Source organism: Meleagris gallopavo, chromosome 4, assembly GCF_905368555.1.
Source record: "Meleagris gallopavo chromosome 4, MGAL_WU_HG_1.1, whole genome shotgun sequence".
In the NCBI taxonomy this organism is placed as follows: Eukaryota; Metazoa; Chordata; class Aves; order Galliformes; family Phasianidae; genus Meleagris; species Meleagris gallopavo.
Genome location: NC_139407.1, coordinates 51291477 through 51305508, shown reverse-complemented (window position 1 = coordinate 51305508; position 14032 = coordinate 51291477). Strand labels below are relative to the sequence as shown.

At 35.0% G+C, this 14032-nt stretch overlaps 1 long non-coding RNA gene across 1 annotated transcript in view; it reads left to right on the top strand.

The window, feature by feature from the left end:
- The window catches only part of LOC146544509 (uncharacterized), a 57842-nt gene that overhangs the window by 26891 nt on the left and 16919 nt on the right, over nucleotides 1-14032 (top strand). Inside the window, exon 2 of the long non-coding RNA XR_014883184.1 lies at nucleotides 6915-7005. This is a non-coding gene — a long non-coding RNA (uncharacterized LOC146544509). The remainder of the gene's footprint in view (nucleotides 1-6914; nucleotides 7006-14032) is intronic.

Genomic DNA, 14032 nt, shown 5'->3' with positions numbered 1-14032 from the left:
ACTCTTGTATTATAACTGTTAGTACTGAATTTACAAAAGAAAGGGGCTTCACTTAAACCGAAATTTTAAACTTTAGAGTTTACCAAGGAGCATTAGACAGACCATAATTTCCTTAACCTCATTTGCCTTTCATTAACCTGTCTGTAACATTAGAGACAACCTAAACCTCTCTGATTCTGCATCATGTGTACTATTTTCTTCCTTATGCTATTTTACCTATAATAAAGGAGACAATAATATTGGAAGTAGAATTATGAGTTAATAAATCATTGGTTAGTTTAATGAGCTAAAAAGCTCATTTGAAATTACTGAAACTTATTTTTCTGTATGTTAATGAAGTTGAATGAATAAGATCTAGTAAAGTAGTAGGCGTAGGCAAAATAGCTTAGGTTTTCTCATCAGTAAGTCCTGTTTCTACTACAGCTACTAAAAACAACAACAAAAAACAACTGAGATCTATTGCATAGCAGAGATTTTTGTGGTTGCCATAAATCCTCAGACCACAACTGTTCTGTATTTCTCTAACATCAATGAGCTAAGCTCTTTTCTCAACCTCAATAACTTCAAAGGTTGCATATGAATAAAATCTGTGTTTTTATAGCTCCAGTTGCCAAAAAAGCATTGTCATATCCATTTTTACTTTCTATTTTGGTAACTGAACGTTTACAAAGAAGGATAAAATCTTTGTACATGCATGTTTTATATATAGCTTTGTTCTTTCAGCTAGGTGGAGAACACTCAAAGGATGCCTTGCAATATATAGAATATCCCTAGAGGGTGGGAACAAATGCTGTTTAAGATATTGAATTGTTGGCACAGAGCCAGTAATGCAATTCTTGTTCAGTTATGTTTTTAGATGACTCAACAGATCTCCTGCTAATCTCTGGTTTGAGATTTAGGGAGCATGGTATTTAAAATCTCCTGAATAAAAAAGAATATCACACTAAACTAAACAGAAATAATGAAGTAGTCTTTGGATGCCTTAATAATATTCAGGCATCCACATGTTAATCTGTTTCCAAATGTGATACTGTATCTCATACCAGTACTAAGTATAGGAAGATGAGTAAACACCATAATCCTATTTTCTATTTTTTCATAGAGAAACAGAGAAATACAAAAACATGTATGTTTCTGTGACTATTCTAAATGAAGTGGATCTTAGAACTAATTTTAAATAATTAATTTTGGGAAATCCAGGCCTAAATATAAAAAATATTAAAACCATAAAACATAACTTTATCCTTTGCAATGCTTATGTTTTTGCTTGCGCTTTTTCCATTCCTACTACCTGTAGTTCCACACTGATTTCTCCTTTTTTTCGTATGTTCTTATGCATTGTCTTTCAACTCATAGATGGAAATCAAATAATATCTTGTTATTACCTGCCACTCAACATTTCAAACACTAAATGAAACAGATCTGGCTTTGCCAAAGTAATTTTCAGCAATACTGTCCTTTCTGTGTCAATGATTTTAGCCATTAATAATATGTCTGATACACTTGGTCTTTTCCTTTATTTTTTCCCTTCAGTTCTATTTTTAAGGAAACAAACTGTATAAATAATTCCATAGCATTAGACTTAACATGGAAAGAAATCAGTCTAGCCCACTAACATTACAAACTTTGCAATGAAATGAAAAATACAGGAAATTGGCTTCATTGGTTTAAAAAGAGAAAGAAGAAGCATGATAGTAAAGAACACTAATTGTCTCCAAGGAAATTGTGTGGGCATTATTTTTTAAATTACTCATGTTTCCACCTTAACAATAACATACAACCTGAAAAGTAATGTGAGCCTGAGAATGTATGATGGCAAAGGCTAAGATGGAAGATATCCCTAGGGAAGTTTTCCATTATTTTTGACATATTAACTGCTTTCTGCTTTTATTCATGAGTAGTGGAGAAAAAGGGAAGCTTTGCCTGCTGAATTTAACTGCTAGTTCTTTGCAAAATGAAGCTTTTCAGTTTTCTATGGTTGACATGCTGGGATTAAAAAAACAAAACCATGGGTCACAGACAGAGAAAAGATGTTTCAGTAGAGTGACTTCCAGTACTACGCAGACTCTGGTTAGTAAATTAAGCATTAATTAACATAGACAGGTAGGTGGTTAGAACACTGGTTCTTCTGCTATTTAAATGTTTCAGCATTGACTTCTTATAGAAAAATAGAATTTCAACTATACAATTTATGAATTAAGTTTTGGGTGAATTAAGTATTATTTTAATCCTATTGTTTTTCTAATTTGTCTCCATTCATAGCAGAAGTGTATTAAAACAAAATAGTGCCTCGTCAATACAAATACATTTATATGACACTTCTCAGAATCATATACAAGCATTTTGGATTCTTTAATGTGTTAATCCATAGCTGCAATCAGATAGGAATCCTCTGTTACTCCTGTAATACTGTTGAGAAGTGGAAACAAAAAATATCTCAGTCATCTACACTAAGTAACAACAAAACAGTGTCAAAGGGAAGCAGGAATGGGGCTGCTCATAGTGGAGTGGTGGTGGTTAACCAGAAGAAATTATACAAAATTTCTGTATTTCAATATTTCTTAAATGGCAGTAAGATACTGGAGGCTCAGTTACCTATTTTCTTATTTTTTTAAGGTTGCAAATGATGAAATTATAGTAGTGGGCACAGTGTATATATGAATATATGTGAATATAATGTAGTGAATGTAGAAATCTGTAGTTAGATAATAATGTAGCTGATTGACAGATCTGGTAGGATCAGAAAGTTCAATGTAAATGAATTAATTTGGAATTTCAAAAATACAAGTAGGAATAATTTTATAGAGTCATAGAATTTTTTGAGTTTGAAGGGACTCTTGAATGTCATTCTGCCCAACTTCCCTCCAATAAGCAGAGACATCTACTGCTGGATTGTGTTGCTCAGAGCTTCATCCAGCCTGGCCTTGAGTGTCTCCAAGGATAGGGCATCCACCACATCCCTAGGCAACCTGTACCAGTGCCTCAGCACCCTTACTGTAAAAAAAAATAAAATAAAATTAAAAAAAAAAACAACAAAAAACTTCTACCTTATATCCAATCTAAATCTCCCTTGCCCTACCCCAACAGATCCTAATGAAGAATCTGTCCCCTCTCAGCCTCCCTGTAGATACTGAAAGGCCCCTATTGTCTCCCAGGAGACTTCTCTGCATCGGCTGTACACCCTCAGTTCTTTTACCTTGTCCTCACAGGGGAGGTGTTCCATCTATTGGATTATTTGGGATTTATTTTATTATTATTATTATTTTTAGCAATTTATAGCTGTTTCTGAAGTCCAAGCCATTCACAGACTCAGAATGTTTGAGGTTGGAAAGGACATCTGGAGGTCATCTGTCCAAATCTTTCTACTCACCTAGGGCAACTTAGAGCAGATTACCTGGGACAAGAGTCCCCAGAGAGGGAGACTCCACAAACTATATGAACAAACGGTTTCATTTTTTTTTAGTGTCCTGCACAGTAAAGAAGTGCTTCCTGACATTCAGAAAGAAATGTCTGTCTTTGACGTCTCTTGTCCAGTCACTCAAAAGAGCCTGGTTCAATTTCTCTGCATTCTTCTACACTGGTAGAACAACCCTGAGATTTCTCTTCTCTAGATTGAGCAGTCACAGCTTTCTCTTACTTTTATCATAGGAAAGATGCTCCTGGCCCTAACTCAATTATGTGGTCCTTCATTTAAGGACCTCTGGTAACTCCATGTCTCTGCTGTACTATGGATTCCAGAATTGGACACAGTAGTCCAAGCATAACCTCATCAGTGCTGTGCAGATAATGATCACCTCCCTCAGCTTACGTGCAAGAATCCTAATGCATTACAGGATATTCTTAGCATTCTTTTCCATAAGGGCACATTATTGGCTCATGTTCATCTTAATGTTGATCAGGACTCTCTTTTCTGCCAAGCTGCTTTCTAGTATGTTTGCGGTTGTTCCTTCTGAGAAGCAGGACTTCATATTTCTCCTTACTGAACTTCATGAGGCTTCTGTTATCTCATTTCTCCAGACAAAGCCATTCTCCTTTTTCCTATCGTGATCTGTCCATGTAAGAAGTTTATCCCTATCTTGTTTATTATCTCCCTTTAAGTACTGGAAATCTACAATGAGATCTCCCTGGAGCATACTCTTCTCCAGACTGAATAAGCCCAACTCCCTCAGCCTTCATTCAAAAGAGAGGTGCTTCAGCCCTCTGGTCATCTTTGTGGCCCTCCTCTAGACCTCCTCCAACATCTCAATGTCTTTATTGTATCATCTTCCTGAAGTCAAAATGATTTACTGAGAATTTGTGGAATATCCTAATCTGTTTAAGATCCCAGTCAAGGATCTTTCCATAATACTCTTATTTTGGGGGAAAAAATGGGGAAAAAAACATACTGTCTGTTTTAATTACAGGGAGACATGAAGTGTTCACTATCAGTCTTTTATGCAGTGCCCAGGAGAACACCTGATTTTAGGGCCTGAGGAAGTTCAGTCTTTCATTTCCAGAATATAAAAGGGCATTATTATATAATCACCTAGCCCATGTAGAAAAAATAGTCTATTCATTTTACAGAATTCCTATTGCACAAGAAATAAGATTAATTGGGAAACAGTAGAGCATAAACAGGATTATGGTTCTGTAAACAAATGGTTAATGTGCTTACTGGGAATCAGAATTGTTGGTTTGGGGCTCTTATGTATAAGACATGTCGTATGAATGTGTTCATATTTTATCTAAATCTTATTTATATAATTAAATTATATTTATACAATTAAAAGCGCAGCTTAAAGCAATCTAGACCCTCTATATAGTCTTGTCCTTCTCTTTTTTCTTTATCGTGGAAAAAACCTTTATTTTCTTTAAGTTCAAAGCTTCATTGGGTTGCATAAAAATCGTCTGTATTGTTTTGCTTCATTGTTAATTTGCTTTCTTGGAATCTGGGGAATGAGGTTTTGAAACGTAAGACATTAAATTCAAGTTTCTTATTCCCATAGAGAATAGTTCAACCACAATGCTATAAGGAATTAAATGGGCATCATCACAATTTCCAGATAGTTTTGCAAAAGAAAACTGTAGATACTTCATTTTGTATCAGTTTTCCTGGTGTGTATTGGATATACCTGTTACTTATTATCTTACTTTTTTTTAAAAAAAGCTAGACTCGTTAAGTAAAAGTCATATCTTGTATATTCTATCAAATCCAAGAATTAATAATCACTTCATTTCTCAGTGCTGTCATTGGTTTTACTCTGATCTTGTCATTCTGGCAACAAATAAAAATAACAAAATTTAATTATCGTGTTGAATTGAGAACTTGTAATTTTAGTAATGCGCTTAATGTCATCCATACTCCATATGTAATATGAATGTTGTAGAAAGTAATACTGATTTAAGTTTACAGATTAAAGAATCAAGTCAACATGGAAACAACGTTTTTCTCCAAACATGATGATTCCAAAATGTTTGTGAAGAAGTATTCAGTCACATTTCATAGACTAGGCATGATATGAATCTATCTACAGAAGGAGATGTGTATAACTGCCTCATTATGACAATGAAGGCCTAGAAAACTGAAATGTGGTATTTTTATTCCAAAAATCAGAAAAGCCTTTGGAAAAACGTCACTATCATTTAATAGAGAGAAGCATTAATTATGCCAAACACTTCTATAGTGAAAGAAGATATTGCCTAAGTTTAAAACCATTGCTTTTTTTTTCTGCCAATTAAGATTGTTTTCAGTCCTCATTATTGAAAAAGGTAGGTGGAATGGCTATTGATTCACCTTTTCAGTTAGCAGTATATTATCTGAAACATTCTTTCATCTATTTTAGCTCTATTGCATGGATTATTGTATGCCTTGGTCAATTTTTTCTCTGTGAAAAATTCTCTCTACTTTCTTTCTTTTACAGTCATGTTGTTAAAATTAGTTTAGCCTCCATTGTGTTTAAATTGTGTTTAAATTGCTTTCAAATTGTACCAAAATGATACTTGATTTAATCTCTAATATGAATAAAGCCCTGCTTTGCCCAAGTTTATCTGAGGTATTTTACTACATTTATTTATCTCAGTATCATATGTCTAGTATTTTTTTCTTAACTATCATAAGCTGAAGAAACATGGCCTGCAGTTTTGGCTCTGCTCTAGAACTCTAAAGATATGTTCGTTTCTTGGCTTTTTCATATATGTTGTGTAGCTTTGAGCAAGTCCTTAATAGTGTTGTCATTTACCTTATTCACTCTGTTTTTCTATTAGATTTTTTTAAATTAGTTAATTTATTTCTAATGGAAACAGATTTAGTTACATTTACTAATGCTAATAAATACTGTGAAAGTCTAGACACTCAAGCAAATGGATACTTCTTTGAAAAATCTTCTGAAAAAGGGCATGTATAAAGAAATCACACATTAGGCAAGAATAAAATCTGCAGTTGCAGTTACACAATAACGACATTCTGAAATACTTTGTCTTAGACTGGACTTACGTGTTAACGCATTTTATAGAGTAAACAAAGGTTTTAAATATTTCTCAGCTTCCTGATATGGAATTCCCTTTCCTTCTCTATCTTTGTGCTTGCATTTGTATTTCTCAGTCACAAAATCATAAAGGTTGGGAAAGACCTTTAAGTTCATCTAGTCTAACTGTTTACTCATCACCACCATGCCCTATAAACCTTGTCCCAAAGTACCACATCTACACACACATTTCTTGAATGCCTCCAGGAATGGTGACTCCACCACCTCCCTGGACAGCCTGTTCCAATGCATCACCGTTATTTCTGAGAAGAAATTTTTCTTGATAGCCAGTATAAGTATCTTCTTCTCCCACTTCCACACTTTTTCAGCTATTTTGTAAGTATGTTATTCTAGAGATGCCACCAACTTTTCTGATGCAGTCTGCTGTTCTCTGTGATATGTCCTTTGCAGCTGGCTGGAGTGAAATAGAAATCATGTGGGGGCAGACCCTGGCTTCTACTCACAGAGGCATCTCCAGCAGACACCTAGTGCCAATATCTGTGTACGTACATCTATATGAATAGTCTTCTTTTAAGTTTCCTTGTTTGCATGTTTCTTATTTGCCTAAAAAAGACAAAATACAGGTAATGTTTTCATTCAAATATCAAACCTGTTTTGACAGTCAAATTGTATTTTTTTTTAGACCTGATAGACTTCCACAGTAATACTGCAGTATTCTGGCACATGCCCAGAAAATGTTTATCTTGCTGAGAATCAGTATTGTTTATTTGCTCTCGTTCTGCTGGACAAAAAGTTGTTGTGAGATTTCAGTGCATACCGGAGACTCGTGAGCATTGTTCCCCTGTACTCAGCTCTGCTGAGGCTGCACCTCGAGTTCTATGTCCAGTTTTGAGCACCTCACTGCAAGAAAGTCATTGAGGTCCTGGAGTGGATTCAAAGAAGGGTGACAAAGCTGGTGAGGGGTCTGGAGCACAGGCCTTATGAGGAGCGGCTGAAGAAGCTGGGATTGTTCAGTCTAGAGAAGAGGAGGCTCGGGGAGACCTTATTGCTCTCTATAACTACCTGAAGGGAGGTTGTAGTGAGCTGGGGGTCGGCCTCTTCTCTCATGTAACTGGTGATAGGGAATGGCTTCAAGCTGCACCAGGGGAGATTTAGGCTGGAAACTTAGTATAGAAAATCTTACTTTTCTGAAAGAGTAGTCAGGCACTGGAATAGGCTGCCAGGGAGGTGGTGGAGTCACTGACCCTGGAGTTGTTCACGGAACATTTGGATTTTGTGTTGAGGAATATGGTTTAGTGAGAATCTTTGGTGATATGTGGATGGTTGGACTGGGTGATCTTGTAGGTCTTTTACAACCTTGGTGATTCTGTGATTTTTGTAACTTCAGAAAGATGCTGAAATTTGAAGGCGAGTTTTAGTGTTCTGTGGAAATGTTGGGACATCAGCTTCTTAAGCAAAAATTAATTTTAATTTAAAACAGAATCTCTGTTAGTCAAATGGACTTCCAGCAAGAACAACTTTGGCATCAATTTTTCTTATGCTTAAGTTTGGAAATGGAAAGCAGAAGTGGCCTTCACATTCTTTAGTAAAATTTTTCAATATGAAATTTTTATATATTCATATGAAATGAGCTGTTTCTATAGCACAGCATTTAGAGAACTTAGTTGGGAGATACAAGTCTTGGATTCTCACACTGGGAACTCTACTTGATCAGAACAAGTAAACAGACTCAAATTCTACAAGTGAGTTAGGAAAAGAGGTTTTTTTGTTGTTGTTTGTGGTGGTTGTTTTTTTTTTTTTTTTTTTTTTGCAAATAGTGCTAAAATATATGCTTAAAATTACAACTGAATTTCTTAGTGTTTTTTAAATTCATAAATTTCATGTACTTCCAATGATTGTAAAGTCAGTATTCATTTAGATGCTCATGGATATATGGTTGTTTGTTTATTCATCTATTTCTGAACTTAGATGTTAAATATAGCAGTTAGGTGTTGGTATCTTATTTCTCAGTAGAATACTTCATCATTATTTTTCATACCAGTAACCTTGTCACATGTTCACTGAAAATAAAAGTATGAAGATTTCATAGCATTTGCTTCATAGTTTGTAACTGCTAGATTTTCTACCAATAGTTTTAGTGATTGCATTTTTTAATAACTTTTTTCATAATTTCCATATAATATGTAACTAGATGTTATTCATTCATGCAGAAGTCAATACAACAGGAGGTATAACCTTCTAGAATTGTTATTTAGTTCTTGTGGATTAATCAATATCTAGCAGTCTAAAGGGAATCTTTACTGCACATAAGTACTGTTACTCAAATGAGCAAGAACTTTGAGGAAAAAGGAAAAAAAAAAAATCAATCATTTCAGAATACTCTAATTTTTCAATATTTCAGAAAATAATGATTCCAAGGAGACTGGAATGATCCCCTTGACCAACCTGTTGGAAGCATAAATTAAATCAAAACTAGATGATTAAGTTACTTGAGGATGTGACTGGTTGAACTTAAACCACCAACTTGAAATAGCTTCAACTTGAAATAGGTGAAGCATTTCAACAGGTATTTACAAGCTTTGTAAATACAGAACAGAAGCTACTACTTCTCAAAGCCATTCGAAAGGCTTTTCAGATAGTGATATCTATGCAAAGTAGTGCTATATCTTCAAAAAGAGTTTACTCTTATTGATGTCTTTTTTTCCATAAAACTTAACACTGAATAGACTTAGAACAAATGGAGAATTATTGGAAGATGCCTACCAGTTAAAACGATCTTAACTTTTTTGGTTTTCCTTAAAACATACAAATTATTATATAATAAACTGTTCATTACCATAAATTTGTTTATCTGTCTAGGCAATTTACAGTGAGGATTAAGTCAAATAATTCTGTGGATGACAGTTTTGCCATGAGCCAGCAGTGTGCCCTGGTGGCCAAGAAGGCCAATGGGATCCTGGGGTACATTAAAAGAATTGTGGCCAGCAGGTCAAGGCAGTTGGTCCTCCCCCTATACTCTTCTCCAGTCAGGCCTCACCTGGAGTACTTTATCCAGTTCTGGGATCCCCGGTACAAAAAAAGCATAGGGATCACCTGGAGGGAGTCTGGTGGAGGGCCAGAAAGATGTAGTCAAATCATCACACTCATTTCATTTCAAAAAAAATGTCATTATCTTTGTTCTTTTATTCCAGTGATGGAGGGAATAATAAATTTTCATGTAACTACATTCTAACTGCTGTGATGCTTTGCCAAAATATTTAGAAAGGCAGGGAAGGAATAATTCAAGCTTCACTTGTATCTCAGAGAGAGTCTAGAGCTCAGACAGCATGTTGTTATGGCTGGTTGCACTTGAATCTACAGCTGTTCTGATACACACAAGGATCAAATTCTCAATTTGAGGAGCCTGTTTGGCACACACTTAGCACTACTTACTGGCTTCAGTGAATTCAGGAATGTCGGAGATGTAAACAGAAACATTAGAATCTTTCCACACATGACTGTCAGGAAACATCAGAGGTTCAGTTCTTTCATTTACATGAGGTGATCTGCAGCTCATCTGTGCTGGGGAAAAAGAAAAAATGGTTATGTTTACCTTTTCCTCCTGCTTTTCTCTTTGGCTCTCAGCTATAAGACTTTTCCCTCTCCTTTTGCAATTGTGGCATTGCTTGGAACTTGTGTGCATATGCAGCTTTTACTATTCCAGTGGAAAACTAACTTCTTTATTCCAGATTAGCTTTCTACCATTATCAAAGTTTAATTGACTTATGATGACCTTGAGTTATTAATTCTGCATCCAAAGCAGAATCCTGTAACAGTTGGATATAACCATTATATAATTAATAGTAGCACACCTTGGGCCTTAATATGTGTACTACGGATAGTGTAACCAGCAGCTGTCTTTAAGAATTTCCTAACAGAGTGATGACATGGTCAAAACATGGGAGGACTTCACATGCTTATTTTACCAATATGATCTCAAGAGTTCAGACTTTTTGCAGGTAGGAGGCATCCATGTTTTAAGGAAAACAAAAGTAATAACAAAGTGCTGCAAGGAAGCAGAGCGTCCTCATTAGTACGCAATACAATGACATATACGATGACTGGCAAAGTCAAAAGATATTGTGTAATGTTAGGAGAAGGTAAAAACACTTTCTGAAGGGTAGTGTGCTGAGAAGTACAAAATAATCAGTACCAAAGAAAAACAAAAGTAAGAAAATAAGCCTTTTTTGGTTTCAGTTTCCCTCACAAAGCTCTCAACTGTGAATTCTGCAAATAAGATCTTCGAGGCACCATCAATATCAACTATATGAATTCAGACCTAGGCTATTGTATTTTCATGAAAAAAAGTACTGTAATATATGTAACTGTTTAAAATTAAAATATTAAAATTCCACATTTGTTGTAATTACAATTAATGATGTGTGAGTTAAACATTAGCACAAAATGTATCATTAATATGGGCTTACTGAAGTCTAATTTTAAATTTTGAAATTACTGTATTTTTTCATTCTTGTAAAAAAAAAAAAAAAAGTCAATTAAATGTAAATATATTCATTTGCAATAGTTATTATCATGGAATTGCATCCTAAGTATTTTATTTTGGAGTAGAGTTTTCAGAGTAATCCAGCATATTTTTGTTTGTTATATTGGTTTAAGACACCCAGTTCATGATCCTTACCTAAAGCTCTTGATATAATGTATCCCATTTAACTTAATTAGAGTATCTATGCAAGAAGACCTAATTTGTCTCTGAAACTAAGAGAGATATCTTCAGAGAGCAATTTGGGCCACCTATCTCTCCAGTGATGATTAAGATAGTGTAAGAGTATTAGATTTTCAGCTTATTGAAAAAATTAGTGGGCTATATCCAGAACTAAAAGTATATGAGAACACAATTTATATATTTCATACCTAAAGGTAAGCAATAAAATTATGAGGGGGAAGGAAGAGGGAGAAAAGTACTAAAAAATGAGGAGGGAAAAGAACAGGAAAGAAATAAACATGCTTATTCTTCAAAGGAGACTTAGTTAAATTAATCTTACTCTTAACAATTATCAGAAAACATATATAAATATTTACACGGTTCTGTTTACGAAGAATCTGAATCAGGGCAATGCTGTCACACCCTCCGTCATTCTGCATTTTTTTAATTTTCCTTTCAATTTCTTTTGTATATTGACTGACATTTTTTTAGCTGACTAGTTCATTCATTTCTATTTTGTACACTCCAAATCTGTGTTCTGGCATATTTTGATTCTACTGCTATTTTTTGAAAGTGAAATATTATGATCTGTTAGCCTAGCCTAACAGCCAAATACCCACCCAGCTGCTCAGTCAGTATGACAGGGGAAATAAGTATAACCAATCTTAAGGGAAAAAAAGAAAAATAAGCTAACAGAATAGGAGCAAGAAAAATCAAGAGCTGAGGTAGAGACAAGAAGATTGTTTACCAGTTACCATTACTGTATCCTGATGTGCATCAGAAGTGTGGACAGGAGGCCAATGAAAGTGATTCTTCCCCTTTGCTCCTTTCACTGGAGTCTGCATCTAGATCTGCTCCCCAGTACATGAGAGACAGAAATCTTTAAGAGTAGGGCCGCAAAAAAATCAATGGGCTGGAGCACCACTCCTGTGAAGAAAAGCTGAGAGAACTGTTATTGTTTAGAGAACGTAAGGCTATGCAGAGACCTCATTGTGGCCTTCCACTGCTTAAAAAGGGTCTAGAGGAAAGACGTGGAGAGACTTTTTGCTTAGGCATATAGTGGTTGGACAAGGAATAACTGTTTTATACTAAAAAAGAACAGGTGCTGCATTACATATGTGCTCCACTGCCATGGAATATTTCCTCTCACTTTTCTACTTTTAGCATTATTATTTGCTGAGCTGTTTCTCACTCTTGTTCCATCCTTCTCTTTTCCTGTGGCCTTTTCTGCCCTTTCTTAAATATGTTTTCACAGACTCAATGTTACTGACTTGGATGATGGACTCAGATTTGGCCTTCAGTGGGTCCATTGTAGAGCTGTCTGGAGCTTGCTATGTACAAAACAAGACAGCTTCTGACTTATCACCCTTGAAGCCCCACCACTAAGAAAACTTTCCTAGGCACACTGTGTAATTAACTATGCTTTATGAACAATGAAACTTTAAGGATGATGTGGTATCACTGGATCAGGAGCTAGAGAACATACAGTATTGAGTAGTTCAATAGGAATACTTAAAAAGGGGCAAAAGGAAAAAAAAAGAAAAATAGGGTTACAGTATAGGTTTAAAGTCTGTCTAAGAAATGGGACTAAAGATGAGATACAGAATACTTTTTATATACGCAGAATCAATCTAGGAGATCCATCCAAGAGGCAAGGTGGGAAGCACTATTTTAAAGTAGTACTGAAAATAGGAGAAAAAAGGAAAAGATCCCCTAAAATTCTTGTTTGATGCAACTTTAGTATGCAATTGTAACATAGCATGGTGATTTGAAATATTTAGTTGCAGTAGAAGCAGCGTACACGTTACGACAAGGCTTTCCCTGGCTTGTTTTCTTTGTTGATATCTGCACTATGATGCAGTATGGTACCACTACAGACTAAAAGTTGATCCTTCCTTAAAGTGTGAACACACAAGGAGATGTAGAAGCTTACTCTTGAGAAAGATATATTGAGAAGATTATTAAAAAAAAAAAAACCTTATAACTGCACTGTTAGGACTAGTAAAATATGATAGAGAAACATGAGGGGAACTGCATTGAATTTTAAAATTCACTTGCTAACATATCATTGCTCAAGATAAAAACATCTTCATTATAGAAACATTTTCTTTGCAGCTAGATGTGTGCACATGCTCCTATTGGTTACTGGCATTCAACAAAATGGCCTTTAATGTACACATTTGGCTGATAGAAACTCTAAATCCAGAGAGGATGAAGGGCAGAATATCTCAGGAGATCACTGTTACCGCAGCCAACAAATTTAGTGACAGCAAATTTAAATGAAAAGCCTATGAAAACAGGAGCTCAGTAACAGGTCTCATGATAAGGTGCTACAGTAATTTCATTACTTTAACTGTGCATATATTAAAGAACCATTACTGAGCTATAATAAATAAAACACCAAATTGTACATGCAATGCAATGAAGTTTAAGAGTGATGGTAAAATTTAAACAGTTACCAATAAAGTAAGAAAGCAATAAACCAATACAACCCAAGGTAATGTATTTCCTGACTGAAAAGCAATTGGACTTTAAAATATAAGTGCTTCCAGAATATTAACATGGATATATACATTAATTTTTATTTTCTTAAATTCCTACTGCTGTTATTATTTTATATTTCAGGGAATATTTCCTGATAAATTCTCTTCCTCATTAGTTTTTCCAGTACAGTAAAAAACCTGACTCAGATCAGTGGGCAGAATTGCAATAGCTGTGTGACTTCTTTTGTTTGTTTGTCCCTGGTTTTATTTTCTCAGGAACATAGAAAGTATTGCTTCCTCCTAGTTATAGAAACATTAAGGTCCCAGCTACAGGATGATATTTTGTTAGTAGGAGACTTTTAAGAGTAATCAATGTGAACAAA